The sequence below is a fragment of the Urocampus carinirostris genome, chromosome 12, assembly GCF_059441175.1.
Source record: "Urocampus carinirostris isolate Australia breed hairy pipefish chromosome 12, RoL_Ucar_1.0, whole genome shotgun sequence".
Lineage (NCBI taxonomy): Eukaryota > Metazoa > Chordata > Actinopteri > Syngnathiformes > Syngnathidae > Urocampus > Urocampus carinirostris.
The window spans coordinates 18,794,490-18,812,843 of NC_142360.1; positions in this window are offsets into that span (position 1 = coordinate 18,794,490).

The window sequence follows — 18,354 nt, forward strand, 5'->3', positions numbered from 1 at the left end:
GGCGTGTGCCTTACCCGGGTTGATCGGGGGCTTTAGGGTGCCTAATACACCATGGCGCTCCCCCATTTGTTTAATTTGTAAGGCTCTGACATCAATTGTTGAGCTTCATTTGCCCTGTCGAAACGTCACATGTCACGGCTAATGGGCCAAGCTGTGCATGTGTGAGAGAGGTGCGTTGGAGCTCTATTACAGCAGGTTTGGGACATGATTATGCAGATTATCTATGTGTCTTGCTGAAGGGGGATTGACTATATTACAATAGTAGAGAGCACTGTTACATGTTGTACACTTGGTGAGTCCACATAAACTTGAGATAGCAGTTTTTATTCATTTTATCAAAATAATTTGTAAAGCATATAGTAATTTTATTTAGAACTTATATCTAATGTGTGAACAAAACTATTGACTAATAAGGTGGTGTAGCTTGTTTGAACTTTTTAGTTTTTTTCTTCAACATTGCATCACAAAATAAAATTGGCATATGATACAGTTGACAATTCAAGGCAATAACAAGTGCTGCAGGAGTACACAGAAATAAATGAATTCAATTATTAAAATATAAACTAAATAATGATATTTATGACATTTTTAACTCAAGGCGTAGATCCTTATAGTTGGGTTTGTTTGTTGTCCTTATAAAGTTGAAATTAAATACTCGTCATCTCAGTTTGTTGTTACTGTATGGCAAAAGGAAGAAAAGGCCTGTTTCAAAAACAGTCCAAACACCAACCAAAGCCTCAAAACAGATGAAAAAAGCACTTTTAAGAAATGCACAGACTTGCAGAGGCTGCAATGGTGATTTTGAGCCAGAAGATGGCAGTAGTGAGTACAAATGTTTCAAATTACGGATATAAACTATTAAGTACAATAATATAATAAATAATATACTTGGGTAATATCTATTATACTTACATATTCAACAAAAAATGTTAACATTTTGAGAAGCGGGTTTATATTTTGATATTTGTTTTTGTGGATAGAAATTATGTTTGTGAATGTTACTGTGCTAATTGTAAAGCAATGCTGAAACAGAATCTGAAGATATCAGTGAGTATTTTAAGTTTGTTGGTGGTGGCGTTTGTTTATAGAATAAAATAGGTTCGCAAAAACAATTATTTTAATAATCACTTTACATGTTGATTCTTTTTAAACTATAAGTAATGAATCAGGTACACTAAAATGGTTTTGTTTCAATGTATCGTAAATTTAATAAACAATTATAGAAATATTACATTAATTCTAATTTAATCAGTTGGTTTTGGCCGTACCTTGTAAGAAAGTATTAATGTATTTTCCAAAGTACACACAAATGACATGAGTGAGGCCAATACAATTTTTTATCTTTTGAAGAGGATCCCCCCAAAAAATATTTCTAAATTGACGACATGTTTAACCTGGAGTGGCATTGCAAATCTCACTGAGAACAATGTACACTGTGTTGTAATCATTGAAAATAAAAACAATTGTATTCTATTTTGTATTTTCCAGAAATAATAATACAGTAAATCAATTCAGGATTCGTTTAGTTTAGTAGACGCTGAAAATAAGTAAAAAAGACATTCATTAAAGTTGTGTTTACAATGAGAACAGGAGTGAACTGTAAATAGACCTCAAGATATGCCTAGAATTCAATCTGTTGTAAAGATCCTGCCCCAAACTCTCTTTTTATTAAATCTCCCAGGTTACAAAAAGCAGATATGCCATAAAGGGTGTGGCGATCAAAGAACACAGAAACATGATTGATCTACAGGTATAATGAGAATGATGTAAACAGTGTATAATAGTCCTAAGACAAAATAGTAACAGTAGTCAATGATAAAAACCAAACCACATTCTTCATTGGTAAGCGAGCAGAATGAAAATACAAAACCAAACATAAGAATGTTTTTTGATTGACACTTTATTTTTACTCCACTGGTCTTCATGTGAATTTCCCTGCGGGGATGAATAAAGTATCTATCTATCTATCTATCTATCTATCTATCTATCTATCTATCTATCTATCTATCTATCTATCTATCTATCTATCTATCTATCTATCTATCTATCTATCTATCTATCTATCTATCTATCTATCTATCTATCTATCTATCTATCTATCTATCTATCTATCTATCTATCTATCTATCTATCTATGTATCTATCTATCTATCTATCTATCTATCTATCTATCTATCTATCTATCTATCTATCTATCTATCTATCTATCTATCTATCTATCTATCTATCTATCTATCTATCTATCTATCTATCTATCTATCTATCTATCTATCTATCTATCTATCTATCTGTCTGTCTGTCTGTCTGTCTGTCTGTCTGTCTGTCTGTCTGTCTGTCTGTCTGTCTGTCTGTCTGTCTGTCTGTCTATCTATCTATGTTCATACACAAGGTTACAATAATTGAAAAGCAACAGCTTGGATAAACAATTGGCATAACAGAAGGGAAAAAAAGGGGCGGACGGTGAAACTCTTCAAACCTCGATTTACATTGTTACGGTTTCAGAAACGCAGATAAATGTGTTTCAATTTTTATGAACAATAAAATTGAATTTAATTCAATATTATGATTTCATTCATTCTAACAAACATGTCAACTGTTGTAGAAAACATGTATTCCCTTAGAAATTATTCGGATCAAATATGAAACCATATTTGTAAGTTGCATATACAGACGCTGCCCTACTTATGAACGAGGTTCCGGACGATCGTTCGTAAGTTGAATTTGTTCGTAAATTGCTTCAGTGCTATATTTTGTATGTTTAAGGGTTATATAAGTATGTTAAAGGCTTTTATAAGTAACCTGTATTGTTTTGTGCTAAAAAATAAAGATTTAATAAAATAACATGCTCTATAAAGATAAATAAAGTTAAGTTTAACTTTTGGAAGTTGGGCTTTAAGAGTTTGGCTACTTCCTACTCCGTGGTGGAGAGTGGCTGAAAAAAAGCGATCCGACCATGTTTTCAACCGCATCAAGCTTTCTTATTCCACTTTATTTAAAAAGAAACGGCTCGACTCTTCTTTACACTTTACACCAACCATATTGAATGGATGCACGAGATATTAAACAATAAACATGTCGGAAAGAAGCACTACAGTACTGTCCTGTACTCGGAAAAAGGTGCACGACACAAAATCTAACAGCAATGTCCGGATATTTTTCGACATCCCGAAAAAAAATATTCGTATGTACCGTTGTTCGTAACTCGAATGTTCGTAAATAGGGGAGCGTCTGTATACATCGCCTGATAGCATGATATTCAGATTCAGATTCAGATTCAGATTCAGATCTACTTTATTGTCATTCTAGTACACGTGTATACAGAACGAAATGTCGATGCATCTGACCCCCACAGTTTCCTTGAATGTACAGATATAAATAAAGTTGTATTGTAATTGGCTACGTATAGTATTTTACCATAGTGCCGATAGTGCAAGAAGAGTAGCTAACCAGATGTGCAAAATGGGCAGTCAGGTTAACAAGTCAGGTACACAGTAACATTAACACTGTAACAATAACGCTGTAATTACCATAGTGCAGAGAGCAATGTGCAATGAGTGGCAAGCTATAAAAAACTGCCAGTAGTGCAAAAAGTCAGATTAGCAGCCGTTTAGATTTAAGTTAACTATATGTTAGATTGACCATTTAACAGTCTAATGGCCAGGGGGACTAGACTATTGCGGAGCCTGGTGGTCCTGCACCGCACACTGCAGAACCTCTTCCCAGAGGCTAGCAGAGTGAACAGTCCATGATGGGGGTGAGAGGGGTCCCCGGTAATGTTCTTAGCATGGGATAGGCAGCGCTTCTGGCCAATGTCCTGAATGGAGGGAAGTGTAGTCCCGATTATTTTCTCTGCTGTCCTCGTTACCCTCCTCACACTACCCCAGTCGGTAGCGCTGCAGCCTCCACACCACACAGAGATACAGCTGGTCAGGATACTCTCTATGGTGCCCCTGTAGAATGTGATGAGGGAGGGTGGGGGCAGGTGGGCTCTCCTCATCCTCCGCAGGAAGTACAGGCGCTGCTGTGCCCTCTTAACCAGTGATGCAGTGTTCACGGACCAGGTGAGTTTGTTTGTAATGTGCACCCCTAGGAACTTGATACTGCTGACAACCTCCACAGCCTTGTTGTTGATGCAAAGTGGGGCATGGTTGGGCTGGTTTTTCCTAAAGTCGACAATGATCTCTTTAGTTTTGTCAACATTCAGGACCAGGCTGTTGTCCCTGCAGACTTCACTGAGTTTTAAAAAATACTAAGCACCAAAAATAATCAAAAAAACGACATAATTTGTGGTGATTTTAATATTGACTTGCTCAATCCAAACAATCGCACCAATTTTGAAAGCTTGGGAAAACAATTTACACCTTAAGCTTGCAACCACTAATTACTTAGCTTACCAAAATGACAACAAAGTTCAACCCTCATGTATTGCATATATACAAATGTAATGAAATATAAGAGAGTGGGGTATTGATCAATGACATCACAGATTATTCACAAGTGTTCACACTTTTTAACTGTAAACACTATACTTCAAGACAAAAGAATTATTTTTTATAAAAGATTACAAACCGAACAATACATAACTTTGATTAAAAAAAAGATCTCAGTCAACAAAACTGGAGTTAAATAATAAAAGTTTAGCATATGATTATCCAATTGACATCTTAACACTACAATTTGAACTGCCCAATCCGGAAAATAACACACACAAAAAAATAATAATCATAAACTGTGGATCAATAAACCCTTACAGAATGCATGTACATTAAATGATTTAATTATCAATCTTGAGTTATTTAAATCTTAATGCTTCCTTTTAAGTTTATTTATAATGTAACCTACTCTAACATACCTGGAGTTCCCTCAAGTACCCAGAGGATTAAGCATACCGTCATTTTTAGGACAACTTTGGAGGAATATAAGGCGCTGAATTTATCCATTGCTGTTTTGGGCCTTAGTGACTGTTTAAGATTTGAATAAAACAATAATGAATTGCCTGGAATGTTGCCATTCAATCTTTCCCAGTACAGTAGTACACACAATCAAGTATATGCAGGCTTGTTTTTTACGCATGTCAAGTCGAATCAGAGGAAAGAATCAAAATGATCTGTTGCCGTGATGGAACATGTTTCAAAAGATGCTGTGAGTCACATCAGCATAGAGAGGACAGTAATGGACATTCCAACAGCTGATGAAGACCTGCTCTTCTGACTATATCAATACCGCAAACATGTGACCATCACAAGCGGTCAGCTTATTGCTGGAAAACACGTCTTTACTCATCTTTCTCAAGGCCCGATCCTTTTCCCGGGCAGCAGTAACGGACACACACGCCACTGTCCGAGTCAGTGACTCATGTGTACACCCGAATTAACACCAAAGACACACTTAAACACGCTCGCAAAGCGGCGCTTACACATAAATCTAACTTGGCGACAAAGAAAAGCAAAGAGCAGAGAGAAGGCCCACACACTGCAACGATAACCCCATGGCATTACTCAACGTAGGGAAGACGTTCCGTCACTTCAAAACACACTCTTTGTCAGAAGCTGGCGAAAAACATGTTTGTCATGTTGCCCTCGGAGAGGTTATGTGTTCCCGGGTCTCAGGTTCGAACATAATTATTCAGCGTCTCAATAGCGAGCATTCATCTTCCCTTATGGCAAAAGATGGACCGGAAATGATCCAAAAATGACCGCGGGAACCTATTTATTTCAAAGCCGGGCGGGGGCGACGAGGGGCATAACTCTGTTGTTGAAGGGGTTAATGCATTCACACCCACACAGATTGACTTGGTTTCACAAAAGAGACTGTGTAGTCGCTTCTGGCCAGCTGGGCAGGATGGCGAAGTTCAGAATCCTTTGTAGGCTGAGAGAAAAGTAAGTCTTTGTCACAGTTTGTTGAGTATATTTTATCATACGCCTTTTCGCAATAGCTCGGGAACTAACTGTTGCACCAAGACTTGCAAAGGTTTGCATAGTTTAGTCTGTTTTTGTGACAAAATACACACAGTGAATAATTGCAAGTAGGTAATTAAAACTGAGATTATTTGTTCACTTATTTCTCTTGTTTTATTTTTGATCATCAGTGAGCTCGTGACTATTGCTGGCAATCTTTTGTCGGAAAGTGTAGTGCTGGGGTCTAAAATTTCTAAATGTAATCCATAATCAGCAAGGATCTACTTAAAGGAACAGTGTGTGTTACTTGGTGCCTACTATTTAACTTGACTTGTTTAAAAACACTTTTAAATGATAAGCAAAATAAATACATGAACTATCATATAAATGTGAATTTTTGAAAGTACTCGTAGGAGGAGGAATTTGTATTTATTTGACATTACACGAGGCTCACTAACGAAAAGCCTAAATCATTGCCGGCCACCTTGCTGCTAACGCTACCCTCAAAAAACGAAATTATGTTTTTCTTTTCTCATTTATTTCGTTTAAATAGGTGCAGTGGTTTGTGCGTGTGCGGCAAAATTCTGAGGTCATGTGATCAAACTTTCCCGTGTAGAGTTTGCATGTTCTCCCCATGCTTGCGTGGGTTTCCTCCGAGCTCTCCGGTTTCCTCCCACATTCCAAAAACATGCTTGTCAGGTTAATTGGTCGGTCTATAATTGTCCCTAGGTGTGAATGAGCGAGTGAGTTGTCTGTCTTTGTGTGCTCTGCGACTGGCTGGCAACAGTTCAGGGTGTCCCCTGCCCACTGCCCGAAGATCGCGGGGATGGGCTCCAGCACCCCCGCGACCCTACTGAGGATAAGAAGTGCAGATAATGGATGGAGGTAAAAAAAAAATGTATTTATTTTACATAAGAATTAGGCAACTTCCTCCTCTGTGGCAGAAAGTGGCCGAAAACGCATGAGCCTTACCTTGATGGATTTGACATGATTGCCTACCATCTTGCTGCTCTGGGTACCCCAAAAAAACAAAACTTTGTAAAACGCTGGGCAAAAAATTAAGAGGAAAAATGGTGCAAATTTTGGTCACTTCATTTGTCGCTTCATAGCGCTCATTTTCGTTTACACTACACAATACAGCAACATCTAGTGGTCAAATAATCTTTAATTAAATTATTTATTGAATTAGGTAATTTTATGGAAAGGAGACAGGTGGATCAAACTGATTTTATTCATTTTGAAAAAATGTCCCCCCTGTTTTCTATTTTTTTTAATTCTAAATACCTTACACAACTTTAGTAGAAGAGTCTATCACAATCAACAGTTGTGATCTACTGCTCTAATCGAAAGGGAGTATCCTTGTTGCCAATCAAAATGAGTCTTTTGCCCTCAGTTGCGTAAAGACAGTAGCAGCAGTGAGGCATCCTCTTTAGTTATTCAATTATCCCCAAGGCACGTAACATCCAAAACAAGTTTATTGAGTTATAAAACATGTATTTTGCACCAGGAATGCAGAAATATGCATAATTCGAAACCCTTTTGTGCTTGTGACCTTCCATGTAAGAGAACACTTAAATTTTTTAATAAGGTCATGGAAGAATTAAAAGAAGGGGAAAACAAGTTGCCAGCTTCATTGTAATAAAAACGAAGACACAGAAATGCAGTCCTGTGATGTGCAGTGACATTTCTATCCATTCATGATTGCTTACCAAGGACCAGTCCTAACAAAGGCCCCCCCTTGTCAAGTGACAAATATTTGAGACCTTTGATGTTTCATGGCGTTTATTACCATCTCAGAAAACTTCCAAACACAGGTTTAGTCTTTAATTTTTTAAGAAACAATTTATATAAATGTAGTGGTATGCATTAAAATTGGTCCCTTTTAAAGCTTTCTTATTTTGCTGGCATGGTCATCATTTTAAAAATCAACGAGATATTTCATCATTTTTTTTTTGCTGAACCATTTATTTTTAATCCATGAAGTTATCTCATTTCATTAGCTGCACCGCTTATCCTCAGTAGGGTCACGGGAGTGCTGGAGCCCATATGAGCTGTCCTTGGGTAGTGGGCAGGGGTCACCCTGAACTGGTTGCCAGTCATTCGCAGGGCTCACAGAGAAAGACAACCATTCACACCTAGGGACAATTTGAACCAACCAATTAACCTGGCATGCATATTTTTGGAATGTGGGAGTAAACCGAAGTGCCCGGAGGAAACCCACACAAGCATGGGGGAAACTGACCTGAAGAGGGATAGGCACCGCCAGGCTGTACTTGCCCAAGACACATCGCTGGAAGTGGTGCCGCTACGACCCTGGTGTTTAAGGGACCTGTGAGCTTTCTTGACAAAACTGAAAATAATCTGCTAAGAAAGAGCAGACAAACGAAAGAAAAGCTTCCTGCCCATCATTGTTGGCCTCCTGAGTTTTTTGTGTCTGCATTGTGTTTTGTAAGAAACACAACACACGGCTTGCTGTCACAACATATTTAGGAAGCCTGATTCCTGGGGAATTGTTTTTTTTCCAATGTCAAACCTCCCTGGCAAGATGCCCAAAATACAAATTAATGTTTAGTTCATTTGCACATTGGTGATTCCTTGTACAAATTTGTTTTCTCACTTTAATGATTTCATTTAATTAAATGATTGAAATACTAAGTTTCTTTAAAAGGTGGTGTGCATTGTTTGGGGTTTCCGTAAAAACCTGAAAGTAGAATAATATCTGTATTAAGTATGTGTTAACAATATTCATGAACCATCCATCCATCCATCCATCCATCATCTTCACCGCTTATCGTCAGTAGGGTTGCGGGGATGCTGGAGCTCCACCCAGCTATCTTCAGTCAGTGGGCAGGTGACCAGCCAGTCCCAGGTCACACGGGGACAGACAACTCACATGCTCATTCACACCTAGGGAGGGCCTGGACGAAACCCACGCAGGCACCGGGAGAACATACAAACTCCACACGGGGATGTTGCGACAGCTGGACCTGAACCTCTGCTCCGTGGAACTGCGTGCTAACAACTCAGTCACGGTTCTTTTGTTTGACTTTTATCAGAGCTGTTCGGGACTCACAACACTCTAAGGGGCAGTAAGGGTGGGGGTGGGAGATTGTTTCATGTAGGGGTTACATTCCAAAAATAACCTGTGGTCGGCAAAGTCTGTGAAGTAGAAACCTTTTTTTGTATAAGTATGAATCATAAAATTAAATACTCTTTTATACACTGAAGCCAAAGGATAAAACCTTTTTACAGGCTCGAGCATTTGTTTAACTAATAAAAGTACGATAGTTTATTTTATTTCTTTAATTTACAAATAACTACTGTACCAGCTAATATTGATAGGCAGAGAGATTGTTTAGCCAATCAGAATGCAGAATACCATGTAAACTGCATATACCTGAAGTAGCTTAACTGAAAAGTAAACTGCATTGTAACAAGGGATTACTGTCGAAGAAACTTCAGGATTTTCATGGAAAACATTTCACATGCAGTGGATTCGATTATAGTTATTGTGACTGTGGTGATTAATGGCTAATTTGATCTATTTACAGTCATTTGACTTGCGTGTAAATACCTAAATTTAGGAGCCAAGTGAAATGGGGGAGTTTTTTTGTCCTCCGCATGCTCCAATCAACATCCGGGTCACGAGATTTAGACAAGTACAAAACAAGCGGAGCATCTCCTTTGAGGTTTTAATTACAATAAATAAGAGATTACACAAGTCAACATCATTGATGTATTTTAGTCAATGTTTTTAATGGAGTATACACAACCCAAGAAATGAAAGTGCAAATGAAAACACTTCCGCATAATGATTTAATGCGTTGTCGAATCGTTCTGTGTTTTGAACAACCTCATGCTCATTTTGCAGGAGAACCTAAAAGGAACTAACTTAATGTAGTCAGGAAAGTTCATATAAGTATTTAATTTTCATTTTGGCTCCTATCGCCTCCTTTCCAATAAACGTGTCACGTTAAATATTACAAGTAGGAGAATATAAATGCAGATTCCCAGTGACAAAATGTTTGAATGAATATTGATAGCCGACTTTGCCCCGTGCAGCCAGCTTTTTTTTACAACTACCAACACGAGCCAACACGAGTGAATAATATCATTTAGGAAGGTCAGTCTATATGACTTAGTGAACCTGCTACTTTACAATTAATCAGAATTTTTCATGTGACTCTTATGAGGCATAAAACCGAATCACTCAAAAGACGATAAAACGCTGTCCTCTTGGACTGCACAGGGAAGGATTATTGTAATAAACTTGAAAAGGAGCAGCAATACCCCTGACTGTTAATGCAATTAACACTGTAGAAAATGTTTGTCCACTGCTAAGATTTTTGGGAGGATCAGGTGTCCCCTCTCTCTGTGATTGTTAGAGCTTCCATTTTTAAAATTATACAGTGCCGTGAAAAAAGTATTTGCCCCCTTCCTAATACCTGTGTTTTTTTTGCCTATGTATCACTCACAAAGGTTTCAGATTATCAAACCGATTTTATTATTACACAGAGACAACTTAAGAAAATACAATTTACAGTTTTGAAATGTTGATTCCGTGTATAAACTGTTGCATGACTTTCATTTCAATTAATATTGCATATTTACGATTGTGAAGTTCCTCTGCCTATGACAGCTGATAGACTGGTTGGGCAGGCCTGGTGCCCGTTAAATATCTAGTCTGTGTGTTTTCAAGGACGGCTTTATCTTGGCTGCTTAGCTCCCTTATGACCAATGTTCCCTGTAATTTTCCACGGGTCTGAGCGTTCACACAAAGTCGGTGAGCAACGCATCAAACAACAGTAAGCAACCATAATCCCAAGTGTGGCAAGATAATTAATTATCAAACATGTCCAAAACTTGACATCAAGTTACATTTTGCTGAGTTTCCGGCAATGCAAAATTATTCTTCTCTTTTGAATGAATTGACTCATGTACTATTGCAAAGGTTGTACGGCCTACAAACGTCGTTTGTTCGCACAATTATTTCACAAGATATCCATTTATTTTTATTTCCTGATATATTTTGTCGCATAATACTGTATTAACATTTTTGGGGGTTTATTTAGTCGGTTGTAAGATACAGAACTGTACTTAATCACATTTTTTTAGTGGAATTACAATGTTGGCAACAAGATTCACTTGATATAATTGGAAATTATTTGAACGCAACACACTTTTTCTTCTTTTTTTCCCTGTTTTTTATTTTTTTATTTTCATGTTGGTATTTTTTTCTTTTTTGTTCTATTCCCCCCTTCCTTTAAGTCATTTTGTGCATAATTTTACATAATATTTGGTCATGTTGGGATTAAAGAAGCAAAAACAACCTGAAGAGCCGTTTAGGACCCGAAGGAGCCGGTTCGTTTTAGTGAGCCGAGCCGAAGAAGCCGGTTCTCGACAAACTGTACTAACTTTACTCAACTTTACTCGACTTCAAAATACCGCATTTAGGACACAACGTCAGGGTAACCCGTGTATTTTTACCTTCATGCACTGTAACTTTGACTTAGGTCGCTTCTTAATTGGTAATCTTGAGGCCTCATTTTTATGCGCTGGCTAGATTTTCTTGTGCGCTGAGAATGTGCGAGCAGTGCGCAATTGCGCACGCGCGCAGTTTAGGGGGAACACTGCTCATGACCAGGACAACTTTCTGGGGTTGACGGAAAAAATTATTCTAGTGTTTACCAGAAGATCCTGAAGGTCATCGGTTCATGCCCTCAAATTCAAGCCCTCTTGAATCATGTTCACCTCTGAATGGCTCAAAAACCCCAACATGAAAGTTCTGGAGTGGCCAAGTCAAAATCCAGATTTAAATCCATTTGAGATGCAGTGGAATAACTTTAAATGGGCAGTTCATGCAAGAAAACCCTCCAATATGGCAAATTTGAAACAATTTTGCCAAGAAGAGTGGGTCAACTCGCTTTAAAGGTCAGTGGGTAATTACTTTTAAAAAAAAAAAAGCTGGATAGGTTAGGATTTTTTAGTGCCTTAAAGAATGGAATTAATATTTCAAATCTGGATTTTATATTATTTTGGGTTGTCTATGTGTCATCAAAATTGGTTTGATAATCTGAAACCTTTGTGAGTGATAAATATGCAATAAATACAGAAACCAGGACAGGTGGCAAATACTTTTTCACGACACAGTGTACAGTCAAATAGGGGCGGGTTTAGGGACTGATAAGGACCAAAAGCTCCCTTTAAAGAAAAATAGGCTTGAGACTATTCAGCAAGGTAAGTAGTAGTTAAGTCAATTCAAAGTGAAATCAGTTTATTTCTTGAGAAAATATTCATTAGATTGAATTTGCGATCCATGTTAAGTACAACCACGTGGGACAAGTGCTTTTAGTTTGTTGTTCAATTGGATCAGTATTTGCTCATTGAGAAGGATCTTGAGCTAACTTTAGATCTGGCTGTTAGTGTGTCACATGCATTGACTATCCTACAAAAGTGTGTGAATCAAACTGAATAATTGAATAGGTTCACAATTCAATTAGTGCTTTGAAACCTGCAGACGGAGCTCATTTCAGAGTTAGATGAACAGGCACCACTGCTCGAAAGCAAAATCACCAGTGTTATATCAAGTCAAGTCAAGTCATGTTTATTTGTATACCCCTTAATCACAAAGAGCCTTAAAGGGCTGCACAGACCAAAGATTATTACAAACTGCCGTCTATTATTACACCATCCCCTGATCTAAACCCACATGAGGGCAAGGAAAAACGCAAAAACCTCAACATGAGGAAAATGAAGAACCCTTGAGAAAGGACCGCACATGAGGTCATCCCCCTTCCAGGATGACCAGGCTGCAATGGATTGTGATGTCCAGCATGGTCGCCGTGGCGACCGGCTGGCCCCGCCCCCTTGGCACCGGCTGTAGCAGATTTTCTAATTTGCGTGTGTGCTTCTTAAAGGCGGGTTTTGGGGATTGCCGGTGGCGGGTTCATTGCATTACTTTGCATTATTCTGTTCTGTTTGACTTGAGGAAACCTGTACTTGCCCGTTCTGAGTAAAAGCCTGTTTTGTGAGTATTCCTAGTCTGAGTTCCTGTTTGCCTGTAAGCCTGTTTTTGTTTTTGTCCCTGAGTGTTGGACGACTTTTATTTCCTTAATAAAAGTAACTGATAGTTAACGCGAATGAGTTCACCCTTCCTGCCTCCTGCCTCCGATCTGGTCCGGTCTCGTGACATGGATGTTGCTTTAACAAATAAAACACAGATATTGTCAACACCAAAAGGTCTCTGAAAGTTTTGCCATGAATTATTACTCGTTTTTTTTACATTTCAATGTTGTTAAATATGGATACAGTTCAATAAGAACACGTCCATGAACGTTAATATACACATATCGTAAAAACTAAGAAATCTATACATACAGTTGTATGAAAAAGGTTTGACCACTCCTGATCCTTTTTAGGATTTTCCTTTCTAAACCATCAGTTGTTCAGATTAGCAATTTCCGTTGAATATATAATTGAGCAGACAAACTAAATGATATGAGAATCAAAATTAGTTCATAGGATTTACAGAAAGTGAGTAGTTACCTAAATTAAAGTAGGCAGATGTATACATTTGGTCATCCCAACAGAAAATGACATCAATATGTAGGATGTCCTCCTTTTTCAGAGAATACAGCCTCGAAACTAAGGGTCTCAATCTCAAATTACCTGGGGGACACTGGAGCTTGGGTCTTGGTGCCGTTGGGACAAATTGGATTTTCCCCAAAAAACTGGATAAAAGCATTCCAAAATTTCTTCAAATATATATTTTTTTAAATTCACAACACAAAATTGACACAAAAAAACCCCATTTAGAATACAGTATATGAATAATCAATGATCAGCTCGGCTGCACTTAAAGGGACAGTGTGTATTATTCAGTGCCTCAGTGGAAAAAAAAAAATCACTGGAAAAAGAATAATGATTTATATATTTAGCAAAAATACATCATCATATAGAAATTTCATAATAGATTCACATGTATTTGCATATCACTCAGTCTCTCAAAAGGCCACAGTGATGTTAGATATATTTCAAATATTTTCCTCCTGAATTGAATTTATTTAACGGCAATTCCTACCATACCATTCCTTGAATTTCAGGTTCATACATATTAAATCAGTGGTTCTCAATTATTGGTGCTGGCCTTCGCAGGCAGGTGATTTTGGGTGTGCGTGGCTCTGCCAAGAGGGGTGCGTTTGACTTCGGGGAACTTTTTATTTTTAATTTTTATTTTTTCTAATGTTCCCCGGATAAAGTGCAATTGAACCTCCACTACACGAGGGGGCAGGGGTGTTTTGTCTACATTTAGCCTCCACAAAGTGCAATTAGTACAGAATAAAAGCATTGAGTATGAAGTGTAGACAATGTGTAGCAGGAACTCAAGTGACCATGTGAAAAAAAATATTTTACATGGATACAGAGATAAGCGAAGAGTGAAGGGGTAAAACAGAATTTATTCGCAAAAATCAATATGATATGTTACATTTTCGCCATCCTGCCATATGTTCTAAATGTAAACTGACATCACAGGTGCTTGACCAATTACGGCTCAGTCTGCGAAAAAGGTTCAGGCATGATTGATTGTCAACTGAGCCCGTTGATGGTTTTATTTGACAGCAAGGCGCAAATTGGTAAAAAAAAGAAAACGAATAATATTTTAAAAAGTATTGTAAAGTAAACTTTTTTTTACCAATGTACAATGTATCACCCCTCCACTGATGAGCCACAGTTCAGAAAAAGAGCCAGAGGGGTTTTCTGATTGATCCCGCCGACAGACAAAGAAGACTGTTTTTCTCGTCTACGCCGAGGTCAAAGAGTGCACCGGTGTTGCTGGCACTCCAGCAAACAGTTGACACATTGCCATCAATGAAAGGTGTGCAGGATTTGAAGGAGGCGGAGGGTCTGGTCGCTGCAATGAAAGACTACAGTAGTACCTCAGTTATCGGGGTTAAAGAGGACCAGAAACCTCAAAAATCCATGGAGTAGCGATGGCCCTTTCTTAAACGCATCCAAGGGTCAAGTTTACCTCAGGATAGTGTCCTTACCGACAGAGTATACAACTGTAACACATTTACAACTATGGATCTACAAATAAAAATTATGAAACACAGAATTGAGACGAATAAACGTACTTTGTCATTGTACAAAATGAAATTCTACTTTCAGTGGAAGAAAGCGATTTATAGAGCAGCTGGCTAGCTACCATATTATGGGTTGTGGTTGAAGAAGGCTTCTTCCGCAGCTTCTGCCACTCTTTGCCTCAGCCGTTGGGCCAGAAACTTCCTGTTTGCCTTATGACCAACAAACGTCGCTTTGTCTTGTATTATTGAGACTTTGAACATCCTACCAAAGCAAAATATTTGAAATGACCGGATAGGGGCCCGCTCCTTGAATCTGCAATTGCAATGAAAGGAGTGTTGGGGTCAAATGAAAAACACATATTTGACTGACTATAGCAGCATGTGGCATTTTTCAAAACATGAGACAGAAATTGGCGACACGTTTGCTGAGTAGTCATCGTATCAGTCCAGCAGTTCAAGGATTCAGGGTTCAAATCCAGCTACTGGCCACCCTGTGCGGTTTTCGCATGTTCTCCCCTGCATGGGTTTCCTTCAACATTCCAAAGACATGCATGGTAGGTTGATTGGTGACTCAGATTTATCATTAGGTATGAATGAGCGTATGAATGGTTGGCTGTCTTCGTGTGCCCTGCAACTAACTGCCAACCAATTTGAGGTGTCCCCTGCCCACCCAAGACGGCTGGGATTGGCTCCATCCCTACCAAGGATAAGTGTTGAAGAAAATAGAGAGAGGGACTAAAATTGCAAAGAACGTAACCAGCAAATTAAGAGGATATTTGAAAATGTCAAAAACTGCAGAAGCAAGGTAACAGTATCTAGAACCCCAGAGGCGAGGAGTGAAGGTTCCAGTTAACATAAGCCACAAGGCGGCAGTACATTAGTCTGTACTTGTGATCAAGAAAGCCAGGCAGGGATTCGGTCCACTCCAAGAAGTAGGAGACGAGACAAAGGGTGCTTGGGACATCATAAGGACACAAACTAGCTAGAAACAAAGGGGACAGAGTTTGAATAAAGGGAAAAGGATGAGTTCTGATAGATGGAAAATGTAGGGGGATCAAAACAAGTGACCACCGCTGTGGGGAGGAAAGCTCAGTGGCCAAATAATATGAAGTCAACAAGGAAGAGAGCAAAACCAACAGAGAAACCAGGACAGTGACAAAGTGTTTAAAATTTGTGACCGCTATGAACTACAGTACTTGCATCCTTATCCCTGTGATGTTCCTCCATTTTTGCAGTTTATAGTGAATAAAGAGGCAGTGTAAGATAGATAGATAGATAGATAAATAGATACTTTATTCATCCCCACAGGGAAATTCACATTTCCAGCAGCATCCCTTCGCTGAGAACAATACAATAATAAAGCAAAAGGAATACAATATACAAATACCCAATGTGACGTGCTAATACCCACTGTAGCGTGTCCTGGTGTCTGTATTTACTGGCCAGGTGATGCATGAAACAACGCCAAAAAAGACGGTTGTTATTGTCTTGCACTCATAACACACAAATCTCATTGTCGGCATGATAATGTAAAAATGGACTAGAATGGAAATGAGTATGAAAACAAAGACTCATTGCAAAAAGCTGGTGGTTTACAAGGATATCGCAAATACACTTGCACACACACGTGACCTGTATTGACGTTTAATTACATTAATATGCAGTAATATGCAGTCGTTAGTAGCGCTTTAATTATGAATGAAGATGTAATGACACCCCCATCAATGTTTAATTAAAGACAATAAAGCGTTATTTGGCAGCATTACTAAATTCGACACCAATAAAAGAGTGTCTTTAGCCAGCAATTATCCGAGGAAGAAGAGCTCCATCCCTTTTTAATAGTGACTATCTGTAAAGATAAATTCAGAGAACACGCAGAGGTCGAAACATTCGTACACAGTGTGTGCTTGCACGTGCTCAATACAAATAAGAGAACAAACGGAATTGAAAGGGGCCTTCCGAGCAATGTTGCCTCTAATTTTCCACGGGTCTGAGCAGTCACACAAAATCGGTGAGCAACGCTTGAAACAACAGTAAGCAACCATTATCCCAAGTGTGGCAAGATAATTAATTATCAAACATGTCCGAAACTTGACATCAAGTTACATTTTGCTGAGTTTCCGGCAATGCAAAATTATTTTTCTCTTTTGAATGAATTATATCATGTACTATTGCAAAGGTTGTACGGCCTACAAACGTCGTTTGTTCTTACAATTCTTTCACAAGATATCCATTTCTTTTTATTTCCTGATATATTTTGTCACATAATATTAACATTTTTGGGGCCTTATTTAGTCGGTTGTAAGATACAGGACTGTACTTGATCACATTTTTTAGTGGAAGTACAATGTTGGCAACAAGATTCACTTGATATAATTGGAAATTATTTGAATGCAACACAAACGTTTTCTTCTTTTTTCCGTGTTTTTTTTCAACTTTTTTTTAAAATTCCTTTAAAAAAATCTCATTGTGTTTATTTTTTTCCGAGCTGTTACTTTTTTCTTTTTGTTCTCTATTTACTTTTTTCCTACATTTCTTTCTTTTCTTTTTTTCTGGCTTTTTTCTAAATTTTTCCTTCTATTTTTTCTCTTCCTTTTGTTTATTTTTTCTCAGCTTTTCGCTACTTTTTCATTTTGGTATTTTTTTCCTTTTTGTACTATTCCCCCATTTCTTAAAGTCATTTTGTGCATAATTATACATAATATTTGGTCATGTTGGGGCCCGAAAGAGCCGGTTCCTTTTAATGAGCTGAGCCGAAGAAGCCGGTTCTCGCAAACTCTACTGACTTCGACATTGACTTCAAAATACTGCATTTAGGACACAACGTCAGGGGAACCCGTGTATTTTTACCTTCATGCACTGTAAGTTTGACTTAAGTCGCTTCTTAATTAGTAATTTTGAGCCCTCATTTTTGTGCGCAGGCTAGTTTTTCTTGTGCGCTGAGAATGTGCGAGCAGTGCGCAATTGCGCACGTGCCCAGCTTAGAGGGAACACTGCTTCCGAGTGATACCAGAGAGGACGGGACGGACGAGAATGATACTGGTTGCACGAGCAAAATACCAGGAAGGACGTGACGGGACAGGATCGATGCCGGATACAGGATGCACGAGCAAGATACAGGACGGGACGGGATGGATGAGATTGATACCGGATACTGGATGCACGAGCAAGATACCGGAGTGCAGAGGTTCGTTGACGGACTGACCAGGAATGAATGAGAGCATTGAGTTTAAATAGGAGGAGAAACAGTCAGGCAACGAGCAGCAGCTGGCGCCAAACGAGCAGGCAGAGGTGAGAGTAATGGGCAATCGTGACAGTTGATGAAAATTATCTCCATCCCCTGCATTCGAATTTCCCATCCTTAATTTTACTGT